This window comes from Schistocerca americana, chromosome 1, assembly GCF_021461395.2.
Source record: "Schistocerca americana isolate TAMUIC-IGC-003095 chromosome 1, iqSchAmer2.1, whole genome shotgun sequence".
Taxonomy (NCBI): Eukaryota; Metazoa; Arthropoda; class Insecta; order Orthoptera; family Acrididae; genus Schistocerca; species Schistocerca americana.
The window spans coordinates 442250804-442271200 of record NC_060119.1 but is presented as its reverse complement, the minus strand read 5'-3'; positions in this window follow the sequence as shown (position 1 = coordinate 442271200).

Sequence of the window (20397 nt, the reverse complement as noted above, 5' to 3'; positions counted from 1 at the left end):
CGCCTATAACTTAGATGCTATGTAGCGTCGTTGGATGGCGTTTCCGGGCACGTCGATTTGTTCCTCGAGACACCCTCAGCAACCCCTTGAAGTCTGTCCCAACATTTCTGTATAATTTGTAAGCAGTAATGGTCATCTACATCTACATCTACATGGATACTCTACAAATCACATTTAAGTGCCTGGCAGAGGGTTCATCGAACCACCTCCGCAATTTTCTATTATTCCAATCTCGTATAGCGCGCGGAAAGAATGAACACCTATATGTTTCCGTACGAGCTCTGATTTCCTTTATTTTATCTTTGTGCTCGTTCCTCCCTATGTAAGTCGGTCTCAACAAAATATTTTCGCATTCGGAGGAGAAAGTTGGGGTTTGGAATTTCGTGAGAAGATTCCGTCGCAACGAAAAACGCCTTTCTTTTAATGATATCCATCCCAAATCCTGTATCATTTCTGTGACACTGTCTCTTACTTTTCGCGATGATACAAAACGTGCTGCCTTTCTTTGAACTTTTTCGATGTACTCAGTCAGTCCTATCTGGTAAGGATCACACACCGCGCAACAGTATTCTAAAAGAGGACGGACAAGCATAGTGTAGGCAGTCTCCTTAGTATGTCTGTTACATTTTCTAAGTGCCCTGCGAATGAAACGCAGTCTTTGGTTAGCCTTCCCCACAACATTTTCTATGTGTTCTTTCCAATCTAGTCCGCAGCTCGTGGTCGTGCGGTAGCGTTCTCGCTTCCCACGCCCGGGTTCGATTCCCGGCGGGGTCAGGGATTTTCTCTGCCTCGTGATGACTGGGTGTTGTGTGATGTCCTTAGGTTAGTTAGGTTTAAGTAGTTCTAAGTTCTAGGGGACTGATGACCATAGATGTTAAGTCCCATAGTGCTCAGAGCCATTGTTCGTAATTGTAATTCCTAGGTATTTAGTTGAATTTACGGCTTTTAGATTAGACTGATTTATCGTGTAGCCGAAGTTTAACGCGTTCTTTTTAGCACTCATGTGGATGACCTCACACTTTTCGTTATTTCAGTTCAACTGCCACTTTTCGCACCATTTCGATATCGTTTTGCAGTTTGTTTTGATCTTCTGATGACTTCATTAGTCGATAAACGACAGCATCATCTGCAAACAACCGAAAACGGCTGCTCAGATTGTCCAGTCGCACTTCGTTGGTGTACACCAAAAATTACCTTTACTTCCGTCGATTTTGTTCCGTTAAGAGCGATGTGTTGAGTTCTGTCTGCAAGGAAATCTTGACTCCAGTCGCATATCTGGTTCGATACCCGGTAAGCTCGTACCCCCCCCCCCCCCCCCTCCCCTATTAATTAGGTGCTCCATCTTCTATAGAGCAAATTGCGAAATATTTGGTGAACTGAAGGCATATAATTCCACTTATCGAGATGTGGGCCATGTCCTGACAACTCAAAAGACTGTGGTTCTGCATCATCCTGATGGAGCGTGAGACGACGCTGCGACGATTCTTCCTTGTACATCACTGAGTGAGCGGGCAATAAACAGCTAAAATCCGGATGCAGAGCTCCACTTAGCTTATCTCATTGGGTTAGACTGGACAAAGAACTACTATCCATTGTTCTTTACGAGCAATAAGAGCGTTTCACTTTCGTGTCCTCGCAGCGAGCAGTCGGGTTTCTAGGAAGCGACACCGCGCGCCGAGCCCGTTTGTCGGACGGAGGCATCGTGGCTGGAGCGTTTAGAATAACTAATTGCAATGACTGCACGCGGCCCCCGCGAGACGGGCTGAAGAGGATTATTCAAATGGCGCTCGCTGAGACGGCGAGGTGAAAGTGCGAGAGAGCGGCCAGGAACAAGCGGCGGCGGCCGTGGAGTGTCCAGTGTTTTATTGTTCCTCCCGCGGGCCCCCGGCTGTGCGACGCCGCGATAAGGCGGGCCGCATCGGCGACCCCGCGACCGCCTCGTGGCGCCGATCCAGCTGTCGGCGTCGCTGCCAGGACGCGCCGCCAAGCACAGAGCGCGGCCCACGCCTCACTGCTGCCGAAAGCAGCCTTCTTTCCCGCGATCTGTGAGCTGACTCGAGCAACTTCCTCACTGTTTCGTGCTTTCCTTTCTAGACAACCAATAGTTTTTACTGTTTGATGCAGTCCCCGGTCTCTCCCTCTACATATTTTCTACAGTCATAACCCGATAAATTCATACAAGGTGAAACCTCCCCTTAGAAAAATTTATGAATGATTGTGCTGATAAACCCCTTACGTTACTTGATTTTCAAACAGCTGAGCAAAACTGAACGTACTCAGACATTTCTCTCTTTACTTATTCTGATCAACACTAAACTGACACACAATATTTTTAGCGCAACGCAATCTGACTTTCAATAATCCCCACAAAAGAATGGTCCTGACTAACAATAACCTATACCTTTCATGAATCACTTGCCTCACAAAAATCTTCGTTACTCAAACTACTGCAATACAGCGTGCGCCAATGCTGTCAGCTGAATAAAAGATTCTAACTACTGAAGGCACTAACTACTGATAGACATAGTTAGCAAATGAAAGATTTTGATAGAGAACAATGTATTTACCTTAATAGTGGTCAAAAGTCATAATATATGTATATCAGTTCATGACATCCAGTCTTACAAATTTACTGTCTCTGATGGACACACATCCAGATCGTCCGCTCTCAAAATTCTCCCATCTCTCTCCCCACATCCACCACTGCTGGCGGCTCACCTCCAACTGCTCAACGCTACACGCTGTTCACATCCAACTGCCCAACACTACAATAGCGAATATTTCAACAATGCCAACCAGCCACAGACTGCACACACCACAGGCAGTGATTTTCATACAGAGCGCTACGTGGCGCTATCAACATAAAAACCTAAACAGCCTACTTATAAAGGGATCGCTCAAGTTCTAGACTCGGAGTGTATGTTGGCGGCGCTTAGCGGTCGTGGTAAGTTATGATGACAGTACAGCCGATTTGTATAACCAATAGCAGTACAAAGTTGTCGTTTCCATCGTAAGAGAAATATATTTAATGTAGTAACAACCTCACCATAGTATGTACTAGAGTGCGATCAAACTGAATTTCCGGAGAAAAAACACTTCGTTTATAGTAGCCAATACGCACAAGTACGTAGCAGGCAATTTGGTTCAAATGGCTCTGAGCCCTATGGGACTTAACTTCAGAGGTCATGAGTCCCCTAGAACTTAGAACTACTTAAACGTAACTAACCTAAGGACATCACACACATGCATGCCTGAGGCAGGATTCGGACCTGCGACCGCAGCGGTCGCGCGGCTCCAGATGTAGCGCCTAGAACCGCTCGGCCACTCCGGCCGGCACAGGCAATTTAACACTGAGTTTTCGTTAATTGCTTTTGCCGCAACTTGGCGCTTCTGACGCATGTGAAGGATGAAGGTCGTTCATAAAACACAAAGCGCATCTGAAAAGCTCGGTGAATGGTCTCAGAAAGTAACGGAAACAAATGTTACAAAAAAATACCTTTACCACCTTTACTATTCTTCAGAGTAATCACTAATAACTACAACGCACTTCTGAAATCAGTTGTAAAGCTGTCGGAAACTGCAAACGCCTCATGTAGAATTACTCCAAGAATGTGGTCACGCTTTATTGCGTATCGGCGTCATTTCAGCAGACGAGATTTGGTGCTACCAGTACGATCCGGTGACGAAGCAGAAGTCAATAACATGGTGTTCATCGTCTTTCCCGCCTCCCAAAAATGTCAGATGACAAAGTCCAAGATTAAGACGGTGTTGATGGCCTTTTTAGACAGCAAGGGCTTGATCTAACATGAATTTCTGCCCGAGGGAGGTGGGGAAGGCGAAGAACACCGTGCCATTGCCAGTGGCTAGGTCTCCGGATTGTATTGGTGGCTTTGGGTTTCATCTCCCGTAAAGACGCGGAATTCCTTGACAGCCACCAGTTTTTATACTGTTTGATGCAGCCTTCGGCCTCTACCTTTACATGTTTTCTACATTCAAAGCCCGGTTTCTTGATAACCACGGTGCTCCACCCGATTCCACAAGGAGTATTTGCTGACAGTATCCAACAGCTGTACATCCGATGTCAGATTGTGTTGTTGCCAGCAAAGGTAATTTGTTTGTAATTCTTGTTTCCTTTATTTTTTTAGACCAGTCACAGTATTTTTCAGGCTCATCTTGTACAATTGGTTCAAATGGTTCAAATGGCTCTGAGTGCTACGGGACTCAACTTCTGAGGTCATCTGTCCCCAGAACTTAGAACTACTTAAACCTAACGAACCTAAGGACGTCACACACATCCATGCCCGAGGCAGGATTCGAACCTGCGACCGTTGCGGTCGCGCGGTTCCAGGCTGTAGCGCCTAGAACCGCTCGGTCTTGTACAATTAATTCGATAGTTAGTCACATAAAGTCATACTTAGTTCTTAGTTAACAGTTGTTATTGGCTATCACACAAGACACTTCCATTGTCTACCTCCAACTTGACACGGAGACACTTTGCCAGCATCTGCTTCAACAAACAACCAAAGCGCATGGACGACCCTTCTTTATTTTTCAGTCCAAAGTCCTAGATGGTATTGTAAAATTTTTGATATTTGTCTATTCCTGTTGCTTTTAATCTCTACTGTTCCTTTCAGTTTTTCTTCTTCTTCTTCTTCTCGGCGATCATAGGCCCTGTAGACCATGCGCTGCATCAACTGTCTGCTTCCACCGCCTTCTATTGTTCATTTCGCATAATGTATTCATCTCCGCACAAAAGGCAAATATGCAGCCCCTACAAAAGTCTAGAAAACTCGAGAAAAAAAGTATTGAGCAAGTGTCTCGCTTTCAATAGTGTGGCTGTGATATAACTCCTCCACTGATCATGGCATTGATCACAAACTGAATAAGCATCAGGCCGTAAATGAAACAGCCCTAAAAACAATATCTAGAAACGTGAGAAGAGACAGAAACAAAATTTTATAACGTTATGTCACTACTAATTTCCTTGTGCGGCTCTGTTACATGGGTGGTAACTACATAACATCTAAGTAAGCTGCAACTATCAGAAGTGAAGTTTCTGAAATCCGTGAATGACAGCACGAAACGGAGCAGAGCAGATTTAAAAGTAGCAATATGCAGAAATAATAATATGATTAAAGCACAAGAAGAGCGAAGGAAATAAAGGTGGCTCCCACATCTGGGAGCAGAACGCAAGATGGAAGAATACCTAACCAAGGTATATCATACCAAAAATAACCAAAAGAAATATATCATGCAGACTAAAATCAGAATCCGTTCTCTGCGACCGAAAGAGGCGAAAGAAGTATGAGGAGATACTGGCGGAATTGAAACCGTAAGAGGGACGAAAATAATGGGTGAGAGGATGGGGGGGGGGGGGGGGGGGGCTTATGACTCGTGACTGGACAGGTCAGCCGGTAAGACCATTGCTCACGATTGCCCACGGAGGACGAGGTCATGGGTTCGATTATTGGCCCGATACAGAGTTTAAATTCGCCAGGAAATATCAGGAAGAAGAACCTTGACCCAGCGCTCCACTAACCGATGATTTACTGTGGTACAGGTTTTTTGTGTACTTCTTTCTTGCCTATTCCTTGTAGTACATCTTCAAATGAACTTTATTTGGCCATATAATTTTTAACGTCCTTCTGTAGCATAGTAATTTAGATGCTTACCCTTCATTCTTTTCCAGCCTCCTCATGGTCATATATCAGTGCCATAGCAATGCTGTGCTCCAGTTACATAGTTTGAGAAACTCCTTCCTAATCTATGCCAACATCTAAAAGTACATTTTCATGGGTTTTTTACTTCATTCAACCTGTGTAATCTTTGTCAGATGCCAAAATTCTGTTACTGCTTTCAGCGTGTTTTGTCCAATTCTCAAGTTTCGTATGTCGTTTTTTTTTTCTTTCTATTGCTATAAATTGCATTTGTCCATGCTTTGTTCGTAATTAACCCTAAGCAGTGTAGGCAGACCACTGGATTCAACAGTCCTTTTAAGTCTATCTCATTCAGCCAAAACGGCTGCAACTCTACGCTATTTTACATTGCTTCCTCGGCATCCATTACAAATTAACAATAGTAGTGATAAGTTGCTTCTCTGCTTTATTCCCTTCTTAACGCTATCTTTTCTATCTTGATCCTCTATTTCATTATTTCCACTTGGTTTTTTTGAAAACATGTCTCGCGTTGAGCAGTATCTTATCGCACATAAAAACACGAAAAAAGTAAAAGGCGTTTCAAGGAAAAACCGTTATTTTATTTCTGTGTATTTAGATAGATAGTAAAGTTTAAAAGAATAATTTGTTCAAAAAGTATGACTGTGGGAGTTGGCCTGAGAGATATAAACTTAGCAAATTTATCAGACTGTTCTTAAGCAGATACCTTCATGAGACACACAAGACTACTATCGTTCTCTTATCTGTATAAGTGTGCAATTTACGTCAGATGCCATGGACAGACATTAGAAGCCTGCATTGTGTTGACGTTGAAATTTTTATCTTGAAAAATAGTCTCGTGCTTCTATTAAATGTTATATTCTGAGAGCACAAAATTAAATAATGGACACGAAGAGTAAACAAAAGCATTTCAAAGCAGCAGGACAGTGTTCTGTATGAACAATATTCAAATTGAGCGTTGTCTCGCAAGAGGTGTACGCCATTTGTAAGCCTGTTACCCCCTCCTCTAGGACTTAAGGGCTTCCCGCGATTTCTGCATCAGTGAATTCAAGTAAGAAATCGAGGCAATGGTCAGTAAATTATACTCTTAGCCGGCCGTGAACATGATGATATAACCGGATGGCCTCTCAGGAGTGTTAACTTACGTTGCCTCCAATAACTAGATTAGGCTTTAGTTTCTGCATCATAATACGTCAATAATTTTTGCAGACGTTTCAAAATGCGCCATGTGAACGTGACGTGTTCCTCCTGGGGAAGAAAGAAGTCGAGTAGTCCTTAATGTAGGCATCTTCCACTCATGCGAAGGATGCTGGTTGCAATCTTCCTTTCATCCTCATTAACAGTCCGCAGCTCGTGGTCTAGTGGCTAGCGTTGCTACCTCTCGATTACAGAGTCTCGGGTTCGATTCCCGACCGAGTTGGGGATCTGCTCAGCCCGGGGAGTTGGTTTTTGTGTTATCCTCATCACTCCATCATCATTAGAGCAAATACGGAGACTTACAAGCAGTCGTTCTTCCCACGCACAATTCGTGAATGGAACAGGGAAGGGGGGATCAGATAGTGGTACAATAAGTACCCTCCGCCACACACCGTAAGGTGGCTCGCGGAGTATAGATGTAGATGTAGATGTAGATCATTCATGAAAACGACTAGGTTGGACTGTGTTCAGATTGGGAATGTGTACGGCCGCTGATGACCGCGCAGTTAAGCGCCCCACCAACCAAACGTCATCATCATCCTCACTAACAAACAACAATGGCGCTCCTCAGTTGCGGTCATAAAAGGGCTTATCAGTATCGTATCGCATTTCAGTGAGCGTCTCCAACGCTCAATTTCTCCTTCGGCGCGGACAATGTTTCTGTGGAGTGGGTAATATTAAGTTCAGGAATACGACAAACTTTTTGTATTGTGCATATTTCACTTTAGCAATTGCAAAAGAAAAGTTTTTAGAATTCAGAATCGTAAATTATCAGACATCCTATAAAATACGTAACACACGAATTACAGTCTCCAAATGCAGCTCGAAGTGGACTAGTGAAAAATAATTAATATTGTTTACCTCATTTTGTGCATTTTTCTTTTGATTCGTTTGTAACTGAGCAGCTCGGGGGAACACAATGGTAACCGCCAATGCCGTATATTTTGAGATACAGGGCAATCGGGTAATAGGGCTATGAACAGCAGAATATTATACACCAGGAAAAAGTTCTAATTTCATTCAACAAATGTCAGGGCAATACTTCATATTAAACGCCAGTGGCTGCCTGCCTCTGCAACGTAATAGCAAGCGACAGGGAAAATGGTTAGCGCTAAGACGGTCCTGCTACCGTTTCCCGAGATTATAGCCACATTTTGCAAAGTACAAGAAAACGAAGATGTTGTTAGTGATCCTGAAATCTCTGATCAGGATCCTGAGTATGTTTCCAGTGACTTTGACGACTCAGAGGTATGTAAATTTTCAGATTTATTGTACTTAGTACGTTTTACAAACGTTGCATCTACGTTCCACTACGTTCCTGAGATGCATGAAATATGAGGTTATTATTGAATAGCTGTTGTTGAAGGCGTATTTCTTCATATATATTCGTGCAAGTAATAAGAATAACACTAATAATTATAACAGTAATAATCTTCAGGTAATCTGTGAAGGATTTCGAACTGCCTCTAAATAGAGCAGTCTGTCTCTGTCACAGATACTGTCGTGACGGGGCAGAAGAACAGACGAAGTGGTCTTCTAGGAAGATGTTGAAGTTTAAACAGATGAGACGTAATACAGGTGAAGAATGTGTATCTCGCACTGGAAAAACTGTTGATAAAAAGAATGTAGGTCCTAACTGCTACTATCTTCTTAAAAGTTTTGAGAAAATAGGTGAAAACAATTTGAGGCAATCGGTCGAAACATTCTGGGAAATTGGTGACTTTAATGTTCAGAATGCATATGGCTGTCGACCTAAGGAATGTATGCAGGTTGACTTCTGAATATGTATCATCTTTATTCATCAGTGAGACATTATGTCAATACATCTGGCGCAAAGTAAGCTTCAGGAATCTAAGAGGCAAAAACGTAGTCCTTAGTCTTCGAGTAAAATACGGTAGATCCAGCACGCTGAAAAGATGGAAGTCGCGAAAGCTCTGGCCTGCTTAGACTACATCCCCCCTACTCATCATGGATTTTTCTTGTCACTAAACCCAACATGTTTGGGCATAGGACAAAGTTGTGACGAGAGTGATTAGCGATTAAGTGCTTCCAAGCAACGAGCTATGCAGTTAAGTCTTCTAATAGCTGTGTAAATGTCCTCATATGGCTACCTATCACTGTCTTTTGTTTTTAGTATAAGTGATTTGGTTAACATAATGGTATCTCCACTGCAGTAATGTGTTTATTTTTGTGTATTTCATTTATCATAGTCTGTTTCTTCTTCTCTTTCTGTCTGTGTGGAAGAATAAAGATGTTAAAAGCCATCCGGAACGAAGTGGATGTTGGAATAAAATTATTCAGATTTGTAGATCAATCGCAAACTTTAATCAACTGTATCTCCAAATTCCAGTTCTGGCGCCTATCATGCAGCTCAGTTAGGTTAAACGCTGTCAGGGTGGTTGGAAAGAACGGCCGGTCGGGGTGGTCGAGCGGATCTAGGCGCTCCAGTCTGGAACCGCGCGACCGCTACGGTCGCAGGTTCGAATCCTGCCTCGGGCATGGATGTGTGTGATGTCCTTAGGTTAGTTAGGTTTAAGTAGTTCTAAGTTCTAGGGGACTGATGACCTCAGTAGTTAAGTCCCATAATGCTCAGAGCCATTTGAACCATTTTTGGAAAGAACGAGTAGTGAAGGAAGTAGTCGTGTGTCACTTCTGGAGCACTATTATTGTATTGACTGACAATCAATGGAAGCAAAGCTTAAACTTTTTAGTCGTGTAACGATGATGTAGGCGTACAGATTGAGAAAAAATGGCTCTGAGCACTATGGGACTTAACAGCTGTGGTCATCAGTCCCCTAGAACTCAGAACTACTTAAACCTAACTAACCTAAGGACAGCACACAACACCCAGCCATCACGAGGCAGAGAAAATCCCTGACCCCGCCGGGAATCGAACCCGGGAACCCGGGCGTGGGAAGCGAGAACGCTACCGCACGACCACGAGATGCGGGCAGATTGAGAAAACTATGCGGTACTGCAAGAGCTTCATTTTGTGTCCAATAATGCTTCGCAAAAGACTGCATTTTCTTACTTTTATCCTCTGTATTCCTGTCTATAGATAATTTAGACATTGGCATGTAGTGGCAATATCCATGAGTGAGAGATTTCTCACCGTATTGCCCTATATAATCGCGAGGGGACTCTTTTCTAGACACCAGTTTGGACTAGCAGCGCTCAAGGCAGTGGACTCCAGTGCAAGCTGCCCACTCTTCGATACGAGTAGCCCTGTCTTTCTTTACACGCACTATCACTGATGTTATGTAAGGAGAGCTTTAATAGAGAAACGGACGAGGAGAGTTAGTCCATCTTTAGGCTTTACAGCAGAGGCTTAGCTGATAATTAGTGACATACAGGGGTTGGACAAATGAATTTGAACCCGGGGAAGTTGTTGGTGTTCGTATGGTGATTGCGTCCGCAACCGACGTAGCCGACGTGTTGGTGTTCCAAGACGCACCGCATCGAAGATTTATACCACGTATAGGGAAAGCAGAAAAAAAAGATCATAAAGAGTGTGCCTGGTGATAATGACGGACGGTCAGTGAAGATGCTAATGACGAAAAATAAGAGAACGACAGTTGCAGAAGTCACAGCAGAACTGAATGTCGCACGCGTAAACCCTCTCAGCACGTAACCAACACGAAGGTAGCTCTATAGGCAGGGAATTGTAAGGCGAGCTGGGATTCCAAAACCGCTCATCAGCGATGCAAATTCCCGTAACAGGAAATGTAACACCGAAGCCATAAAACCTGGGGTCTGGAGTTAAGGAACTAAGTCATTTGGTTGGATGAGTCTTGTTTCATGCTGTTTACAACTTCGGGCCAAGTTCAAATACCAGGAGCGAAACATGACGGGGATTCGGAGATGATTTGGGAAGTCATATCGTGGTATTCCGTGGGTACCACGATTACTTTTGCAATGTCGCATTACTGCCAAGGATTTTGTGACCGTTTTGAGTAATTAGGTTCATCTATTGGTACAATGTTTGTAGCCCAACGGTGGTGTTGTGTTCCAAGCGACAGGACCCCTGGCCATACAGTTCCCATCGTGCAGGTGTGGTTTTGTGAGCACAAGGATGGATTGTAGCATCTCCCCTGGCCTCCACAGTCACCAGCTCTCAATAGTATTTAGACTTTGTGGTCCAGTTTGGAGAGAAGGGTGCGCGTCGCAGTCCATCATCGTTACGCGAACTTGCCACTATTTTGCAGGACGAATAGTATAAGATTCCCTTGCAACCGATACAGGACCTCCTTTATCCATACCGAGACGACTGGAAACTGTTCAGAATGCCAATGGTTTTCCTACATCATGTTAGGCATAATAATGTGTTATGTTTTTGGTGTTTTCATATTTTTGTTATTTTTGTCCACTCCTTGTACCTGTCTAAAATGAAAGCTTAGTGAACAGAAGTATAATATTAAACCTGCTTTTGTCGTAGCACATAGAATATGAATCCCGCGGATGAATCAACAAGAGATCTAAAGTTTTTTTTGGCTGAATTGCATGCCACTAACAGCAAAAGAACAGTACGAAGTATCACTTTGTCTCATCGATGTTTCTTTGCAAGCAAACTACTTATTCACTTATATGGAAAATCGTTTTAATTACTATGACTTCCATATATGAAGAAAAACTTTGCAGTATGTGTCGTCAAAATGGCTTCGCGGTATTTGGATATGACTATGACCGTGGGGATGATGGGACTGTACTGGGTGAATGTAATTCATCCGCGGCACCCTTACATTATAGCGCTACATAGACGACATTCTACGCCCAGTTTTGTTGCCCTTCATGGCAAGCCATCCTGAGCTTATATTTCAGCAAGATAATGCCCGCCCACATATGGTGAGAGTTTCTACTGCTTGTCTTCGTACTTGCCAAACCCTATCTAGGCTATCAAGGTCGCCGGATCTATCCCCAGTTGGGTATGTTTGGTGAATGGGTAGGACTCTCCAATCAGATCGGGATTTTGACGATCTGATGAGCCAGTTGAACGGAATTTGGCATGGTATCCCTAAGGAGGAGATCTAATAACTCTATAAATCAGTGGCAAGCTCAATAACTACTTGCTTAAGGGCCAGATGTGGACCAACCCGATATTGACTTTCTCTATTAGTGAAGCTTTTTTTTCCTGAATTGATAATCCAATTCTTCTGAAATTTTGATAATTTGTTTGTATGTTTATGTACATCACATCTATCGATTTCCATCCCATTCGGACAACTCCTTAATTATGGGTCTTTTTTTTCGTAAAGTGTAATTTACCGGTAGGAAATTAATCGCACGCTTCAGCGGTCTAAGTGTCTGCTGGATTAGTGCGATGGTAGTCGAACCGGACGTAGCCCATTCAAATCGTGGATGGGACAAATTCCACCCGCTTTGGCCAATGGTGGAGGAGAGGCGTTAGCAGACAGTTCATGAACGATGGATTGCGACACAGCTAGTTAAGTGTGCAGTTTCTCCACAGTGTCCCGTGAAATGGAACAAATCAGTCTTGACGACTATGGGGACGTTGAGACCACTGGACAAGAGTGTTCTCAGCGAGAGGCAGAGGAGGTCAACTGCCCCCCCCCCCTTCTTTGTAGAAAAAAAATTATGATCTTTGAGTCCTGACAACCCCCTACATAGACAGACGTATTATTATTGTATTATCAGTCTGAAGAAAGTATGAGCATCTAATCGGTACTGACTAGTAGCAAGTAGATCCAGAGACATATACATTGAAATTTCAAAACTATTTTGTCATTAGACACTTCCCACCCTCGCATCTGAAAATGCTAGATGGTTCTAGGTTCCAAAAGTTTCAGTTACCGCTGTCCTTTCAGTTCGCGATGTTTTTTCCTCGTTTTAGCAGCCAATAATGAAAACTAATAGAGTGTGAAAGCGGAGAAACTTCGCATCTATTTTAATGTTACCTACTTGACAGCAAAATAATCTGTGTATTTTGTGAGAAATTGTGCATCATTTCTTCCACCCTCCCCGTTTCCAATAAACTATTATGAGTTTTCCCGCCTGCACTCGCCCCCCCCCCCCCTCCCCCCCCTCTCTCCTCCTCGTTGGAGACGGAGTACCAGTTCCGATTAACGAATATAAGAAAGTCAGCGGCATGTTGTTTAGGGAAGTCACAGAAAATCTAAATCACGTTGACCAGACGGGAAATATACCTTAGCCCTCCAGAACACGACACCACTGTACCGTCTCAACCACTTCGCCACCTCGCTCTTTCCGCTTGATCAAGTGGTAATGCGCCACATACTGCGAAGGAAGTTTGGATATCAGAAAAAGGATTTCCTTGCAACTAATCAGCCATCCCCTAGACATCATAATGTACTGATCTTTTTTCTTTTCTATTTGTGAAAAGAAGCGTTTCTGGGGAGGGAAAGAAGCCGTGTCTCTCCACAAAGATAAACGTTTTCCTCACAGATGAACAAGAATAGCAGTGATTCTCTCAATTCCGCTTCCGAAAGAGATAATAACGTTGCGCAGTAGCTGACGTGAACGTCATCACTCAGGTGTTTCACATAATGCTTGCATCTTGATCGTATTTTTGGGTACCTGTAAAATTTTTCCAGGCGATCTGTGTGCCAGTGCAGGCTGTTATTGCGGCACGGCCAGTTTTCGATTGTTGGAAAGGGGTTACTGGTTCGGCCTGAAGATGATTGCTTTGTCCCTAATACTCCTATTCGGAACCGACTAGGACGAGTATTTTTCCCACGGTTTTTTCCAATAATATTAAAAGTCTTCGCACAGAGCAGCGCCTTACAAAAGCGCTGTTCGAGGGAGAAGGAAATAAACTCCGTCCTCAGGCCGTTGCGGGCCTGTCGGAACCGACCGACCGCCGTGTCATCTTACGTCAGTTGCGTCATTAGATGCGGCACGGAGGAGCATCAAGTCAGCACTACTCTCTCCCTGCCGTTGTCAGTTTTCATGACGTAGAGCTGCTACTACTTGCTCCTCAGCTGAGTGCACCCTGTTCCACAGCTTCCACCAAGAGAAAAATTCCTGGCAATGCCGGGAATCGAAATCGGGTCCTCTGCATCGCAGTCAGCCTCAATGGCCACTCAGCTACGGAGGAGGACAGGAACAAGACATACAGACCTAATTGCGTATGATCTTGTCCTCATTCAGGAGCGATCTGGAGCCCTCAAAACCGAGGAGTAGACCGACAGTCCTCTTATAGCACTCGCGTGCCCGCTGGGTTGGAAGTGCTGTTTTCTTATGTATTTCTGAAGTCGGAAGAAGGTGTTCCTTTCGTGATCAATCTCGTTATGTCTTGGGAGGAAAGAAAGGAATTTAACGTCCCATCCACAAGAATCTCAACGTGGGCGGACGTAGATTTCTGGTTGGCTGGTGCTAGTACTGCCCTTCCGCGAGTCTGCAAACGCTCGATAGGCAGCGATCCTAAACTAGATTGGAGCCAAGTAGCTAATTGGACAGTGTTGACAGTGTGAAGCCCTTAAATTACATTCGTTTCTGTGGAAATATTAGCCTCGAGTTTTCATTTTGCTTTATCCCTATCGACTTTAAACAGTATTCTCGTTTTGTTGTTGTGTGATTATCGGCGGAAGATGCTAGTAGCCGCTTTGAGGTGATGTATTTGACTTCTAGCGGTGAACGTATTCCAGTCCTGCGTTCGGATTTCGGAATCTTTCCTGGTAGTAGTTACATTGCTACAGGTCATTTATTATTGCTCTTAACAATGTAGCAGAACAGAAAGCTGAACTAGGTGTTATTCAATCTGTAGAGCAGTAACCCTCACGTATTGCGAACAGTCTCGGATTCTCGCCGCGGCCGCTAGTGTGACTCTGCATGACGTTTCGGAATCGTTGAGGCACGGACGAAATGAACGTCCCAGCGCACTAGTTGCTCACTGAATAGGTGCCATCTACTCTGTTCTATTATAGCGCTGTTAACGAGACAAACCTGTTCCCTCTCACTCTGTACCTCTATTAACAGAGACTAGTCGTACAAATTTGTTCCGCTTCGTCTTCCTGGGAAACTGCGAGCGTCACGTAAGTAGCAGTCTGCAGACAAACTGACTGTTAGCCGGCACTCAATCAGGGACGCCTCAAATTACAGTCGTTGGCGCGCGCATAAGAAAACGCTCGGAATTTATGCGCGCCGTGCGAGGGCTGCTGCCGCGAGGAGGCGACGCGGGCAGGCGGGCGTCCGCACGGCGCACACGGCCGCGCCGCCACCGCGCGCCCGCTAACCGCAGCGCGACCGGATCGGGCTATTCATTTCCCGTGGAACCTGTCCCCTAACGGTACGTTGTCTTTGTCCCAGTCCGGGGCCATTATCATTAGTTGGCAGCTAACCTCCGACCTTCCGAGTTAACTTCGTGACGGCTGCCTCAGCTTCCGGTGGAATGATAGTCGTCTCCCTACACACAATTATGATCATTATGGCAAACGTCCACTTTTTATTTGCCTCCTCTTCTTTTTGCTTTTTCTTCTTTACCTGTTGCACATCTTTAGCAGAGCTAGCCATCCGTCGTTGTGTCATCACTAATAGGCTGTTTCGCCGATAACTCTAATAGCCGTCCCTGTTCACATCCAGTTCCTACAATTTTTTTTCCAAAAAGAACTCTTTACAACCGTGGAAATTCTGTCTCGTCTTTGATTCACTACATATTAAACTGTACAGAATAACTCAAAGCTTGGTGTAGCCTGGTTAAACGAAGTGTTACCACACATGCTGGACAAAAATTAAGCATTTCACTGCATATAGGCCATCCCAAATGCGCTGTAGTAAGCTGTCGCCAGTACTCCAATCGACAAAGAAGCTGTAATAAAATCGATAGTAGGCACCGGAGCAGTCGAGCCTATCAGGAGAGAGGCCAAAGCCAAACTTGCAAGAAACGCCCCGCCAACGCCCTCTCGACCGCCAGTATTTAGATCGCCGCTGCAGACTGGAGGCCCCAGTCATGCACTGAGTCACTGAGTTGAGTCTTCAGTCGCCGCCCAGTCACTTGCAGATAGAGTCTCAGTCTCAGGCAGCATATAGCAACCAGAGTAGTGTGCATGGCAGGACTTGTACTTCATCAGCAGTGAGGCTAACGTGGACTATCAAGGAAGAGTTCAAACCACAACACCTGGACTATCTTAACTTAAGGGGAGTTAGACCGAAAAAAAACTTTTTTTACCTTTTCCGATTTTTATCTCATTGTAAAATTTGCAATTTTATATATATATATATCATGTTAAAATTTTTATGTGCATTACTTCAAGATCTGATAAAATCGATAATTTTTTATATAGAAGGCTGTGGATTGCTGTGTTAGAAAAGGTAAAAGTATGTGTTTGTATTGGTAGCTCTGTCAAACAGTATCGTATCGTTTCATAGTATAAACATGCGCTGTATGTCGAAGTGCTAACGTTTTTCCAAGGAAAAGTGACGAATAGATTGGTAAATCTCTCAAAAAGCTCTCAAAAAGTAAAGTATGACGCCAAAAAGAAGTGTTTTTAAGAAACATGGGTTTCATGGTAATAGATTTTAGAATAAAGGGAAACATTGTGTTAAACAGGTCGCATGTGAAGTTACAGACAATGAAATGCAGGCAAATTCGTCAACGTGTAGAGAAACACTCATTAGTGCTTCGGAGATTAAAATAAAACGTTGTGATACAAAGTTTTCTCAAAACGAAAGTTATGTAAATGGTTGGTTAGGCTGTATTATGACAGATTTACACATCCTAACGAGTGTGTTAGGTGAATGTGTGTGTTGTAAAATATGTTGAGGGCCAGTTAGTTTATGTGAAGACAGCGAGGTATTAAATCGACTAACCAGGAAACTTATCATTAATTGTGCCAGTTGTAAATATACTCATTCAGTTTCGAATTCTGATAAGTGTAAAGATAATTATTTTGAAGTAAATGTTAGGTGATTTCATGGATTGAGAGCTATTGGTAAAGAACACACTCCAGCAGAAACAATGTGTGCCATGATGAATATGCCGCGCCCACCTTGTAAAATCGACAATTATGCAGGATTTATTGGAGCTGCTGTGGAATCTGTTGCATGTGAGTCAATGATGGGTGCTGCAAACGAAGCTGTTGAAATAAATGATGGTATGACTGACATACCAGTAGCTTCTGATGGCACTTGGCAGAAGCGCAGCTACAGTTCTAAGTATTCTGTTGCTACGGTGACCAATGTGGACACTGGAAAGGTAATAGATTTCCAAATTTTAACCAAAAATTGTATTAAGTGTAAATCAGGGAATGAAGAAAGGCATATCTGTGACAGAAATTATGAAGGCACAAGTGGTGGGATGGAGGCCTTTGCAGCTTTTGAAATTTTTCGTCGATCTGTGAAAGAAAGGGGAGAGTGTTGCACTAAGTTCTTAGGTGATGGAGACTCAAAAGCATATAAAAGTGTAGTAGCCACTCAGCCGCATGGTGAGAAGATTATCACAAAACTGGAATGTGTTGGTTGTGTCCAGAGGAGGATGGACACCAGGTTGAGGAAGTTGAAACAAAGTTTGAGAGACAAGAAACTTTCTGATGGTAAAACCATAAGAGGCAGACTGACTATTACTAGGACCAATAAAGTTCTGCAAAGACTTAGAGGGGTTAAAATTAGTATAGAAAGGTGTCAGATACTTAGTTACAAATGATGTGTTCAACAACTTACGAGAGCACAGAAAATGTAGAGCTGAAGATTGAATTAATGAACTTTCTATTGGGCAACTCCTTCTACTACACTGAAGATTATCTTCATAGAAACACTAGAATTTAACGTTTTGGGATATAATGTTGAATTTACAATTAGAATTAGTATTGTGATGCACTAACGTAAAGCGATTTCACCGTATTGCACCTAAACTAAGCAGAATGTATATATTTGTTTCCTTTCCACACCCAAGAGACCACTCTCCGTTGGTCCGTTGGATCCAAGGAACACGCCTAACGAATGTAACGTGATGTAGTGATCCTAAGTGAATATTCTGAGTTAAGGTGCCTATGGCTAGAAACAAATATTTCGGCCGGTACGAGGTCTGCAATGAATATTGGTTGCAGGGAGTAAGTTAGTCAGCTGTTTATGTTTCATAGTAAACAATTGCTTGCCGCAACGATGTTGGTGGCTCTACCTTAAGAAACAATACACAGTATTCTGTGAAGTGTGCACGATAGAGTTTATCACTATTTACAGCTCATGGCTGGTTGTAAAAGATTTAGTATTACTCGTTTCAAGAATTTGCAGACATTAATTTGATGTATGGTGTAGCAGGACGTATTGCCCAGAAAGTCGAACGAATTTAGAGAATAAAGTTTCTCAATTGATGCCGTCCCAATTGTGAGAAATTTTTATCTTTGGATGAAATTTAAGATAAAACGGGCCTTTCAATTAACAAACAGCTGGCCAAGGTTCTCGATGAATAATTGCTTGCACAGTCTAATTTGAGGAAAGAGATACGTCAATAACGACCAGTTAACTTGCACGTTAAACGCATACGTCGAAGAATGTGGTGCTGAGAGTACAGATGAACCATCACGAGCAAATGTTTTTGGAGTTGAGTGCTCTCAGTGGATAATCCAGTATAGTACTATAATTTCTCAAATATCACTCTTTCATATCAATGGTCATTGATGCTACATCTACAGTAAATATTCCTACGAGGTACGTTCCGTAGCAAAACTTACTTTTTGTTACGTAGACAAGGACACTAATTGCACTTACCGTGGCAGAGAATTTGGCTAATCTCTTTTCATACTAATCATTCAGAGACATGACGTTATCGATCTGGAGAACGATAAGGTATACAGTAGCATAATGTAATAACTGGTACACGGCCTTATGACAGACAGAAAAAATTGGGCTTAGTCCTGATTATGTCGTCAAAGTGCCTGATCGGGGAGTTCTTTATATAGCAAAACAGAAAATAGATGCTTGCGAGATCCTGACTGTGTTACGAAACGGTGTAATTATTATTTACAATCTGTCTGCAGTCTGTTTCACCCTCTTCACATTTCCAATGAGATACAGCGTTAAAACTAACAACCTTTGTGTTGAAATAGCTGTTTATTGTCCGAATGGAACAATGCGTTATACACTGTCGTTACCCGCTTATGTGCGTGGAAAACGATTCTTTGCTACTTGAGTGAAGTGTGGATTTATGAGCGTCTGTCAAAACAAAGTTTTAATTCTCAGAAATTCCACAGTTTTTAAGGATCCAAAAGCCTCGACTCGTGGAATTTGAGGACAGCATTCCGTCTTGACCCTTTCCGTCGTCCCCAGTGATTTGAGACAGACAAGCCGTGTATTTAGGAAGGAGGGAAGATTGGGTTTAACGTCCCGTCGACGTCGAGGTCATTAGAGCACAAGCTCGGAGTGTGCCAAGGATGGGGAAGGAAATCGATCTTTTAGAGCGACCATCCCGGCATCAGCCTGGGGCGATTTAAAGAAATCACGGGGAACCTAAATCTGGATTGCCGGACACTAATTAGCTGTATTTTTGGGTTGTCAGACGTAACTGATTTACTGCACACATACTGTATAGTAGAGCAGTAAATTAAGACAAACAACATAATAGTAATTTTATTTTTCTAGCGCAGGAGATTTGTGGATCGTGAATAATTCGATAAACATCAGTGGTTGAAACGTCATCCGTTTTCGTCTTAGTCATTTCAGTGACAGGCTTAGCCAGATTTGCGCATCAAATATACGTGCAACTGCTAAGGGTTAGCCTAGACAGAACATTTGCACACGAAGCATACCTGCAAATGGTTCTCGAGAAAACATTATTCTGAAAGCCCAACAGGTTGCCTCTTCGCCAGATGTCCCTCGGGTCAGCTCTGTTCTATGGGAGCAGTCAGGAACCGTTGCAAGAAATGAAGGATTATTGAATGCGACGTTTTAGATGTTTTTCGTTTCAAAAAATGTTTTGTATACTGAAAAAAAAGCTATCAGTATTCTGTGGCTCCCAATTTCTAAATGTATCGTTCGTGCTTTGATAAAGTAATAACAAATGTGTTTCCACTATACCTCACAGGGCGACATATCGACAAAATTTAATTTTTGAGAAACTTATCAACACGAGAAAGTGAATAACCTCGGTTACACTAAATTCTACCCAAGAGGTGTAAGTTTTCCTTGGTATCGTCCAAGTCTCTCAATCAAGCTGGCGTGTTGTGGCTTGAATGAAACAACAATGGTCGATAAAGGACACCTGGAATAAAATGCTTCAGAAATACTGTATAACGACAAATCTATGCCAAATGTTTGTTACGTGACATTTGATTCAATAAATAAAAGCAGTAATCTGCTGATGAAGCAAGAGCGTAACTCGGTAACGAAAATACGGATTGGATTAATACGAAAATACATGCTTTTCCTCATGGAGGAAGATATGCTCAAAATAGCGAATGGTTATGTCGAATGAGAGACCCTCTGGTAACAAAACGCGTTCATGATTAATGGGTAACTGAAGGCCGTTATTTTCCCCTTGGAACAGCTCCGAGATAGTTACCTAATTGGAGAGCAGTTTAATTCCCGATTCCAAAAGAGACTGTCTAGGTGTCTGTTC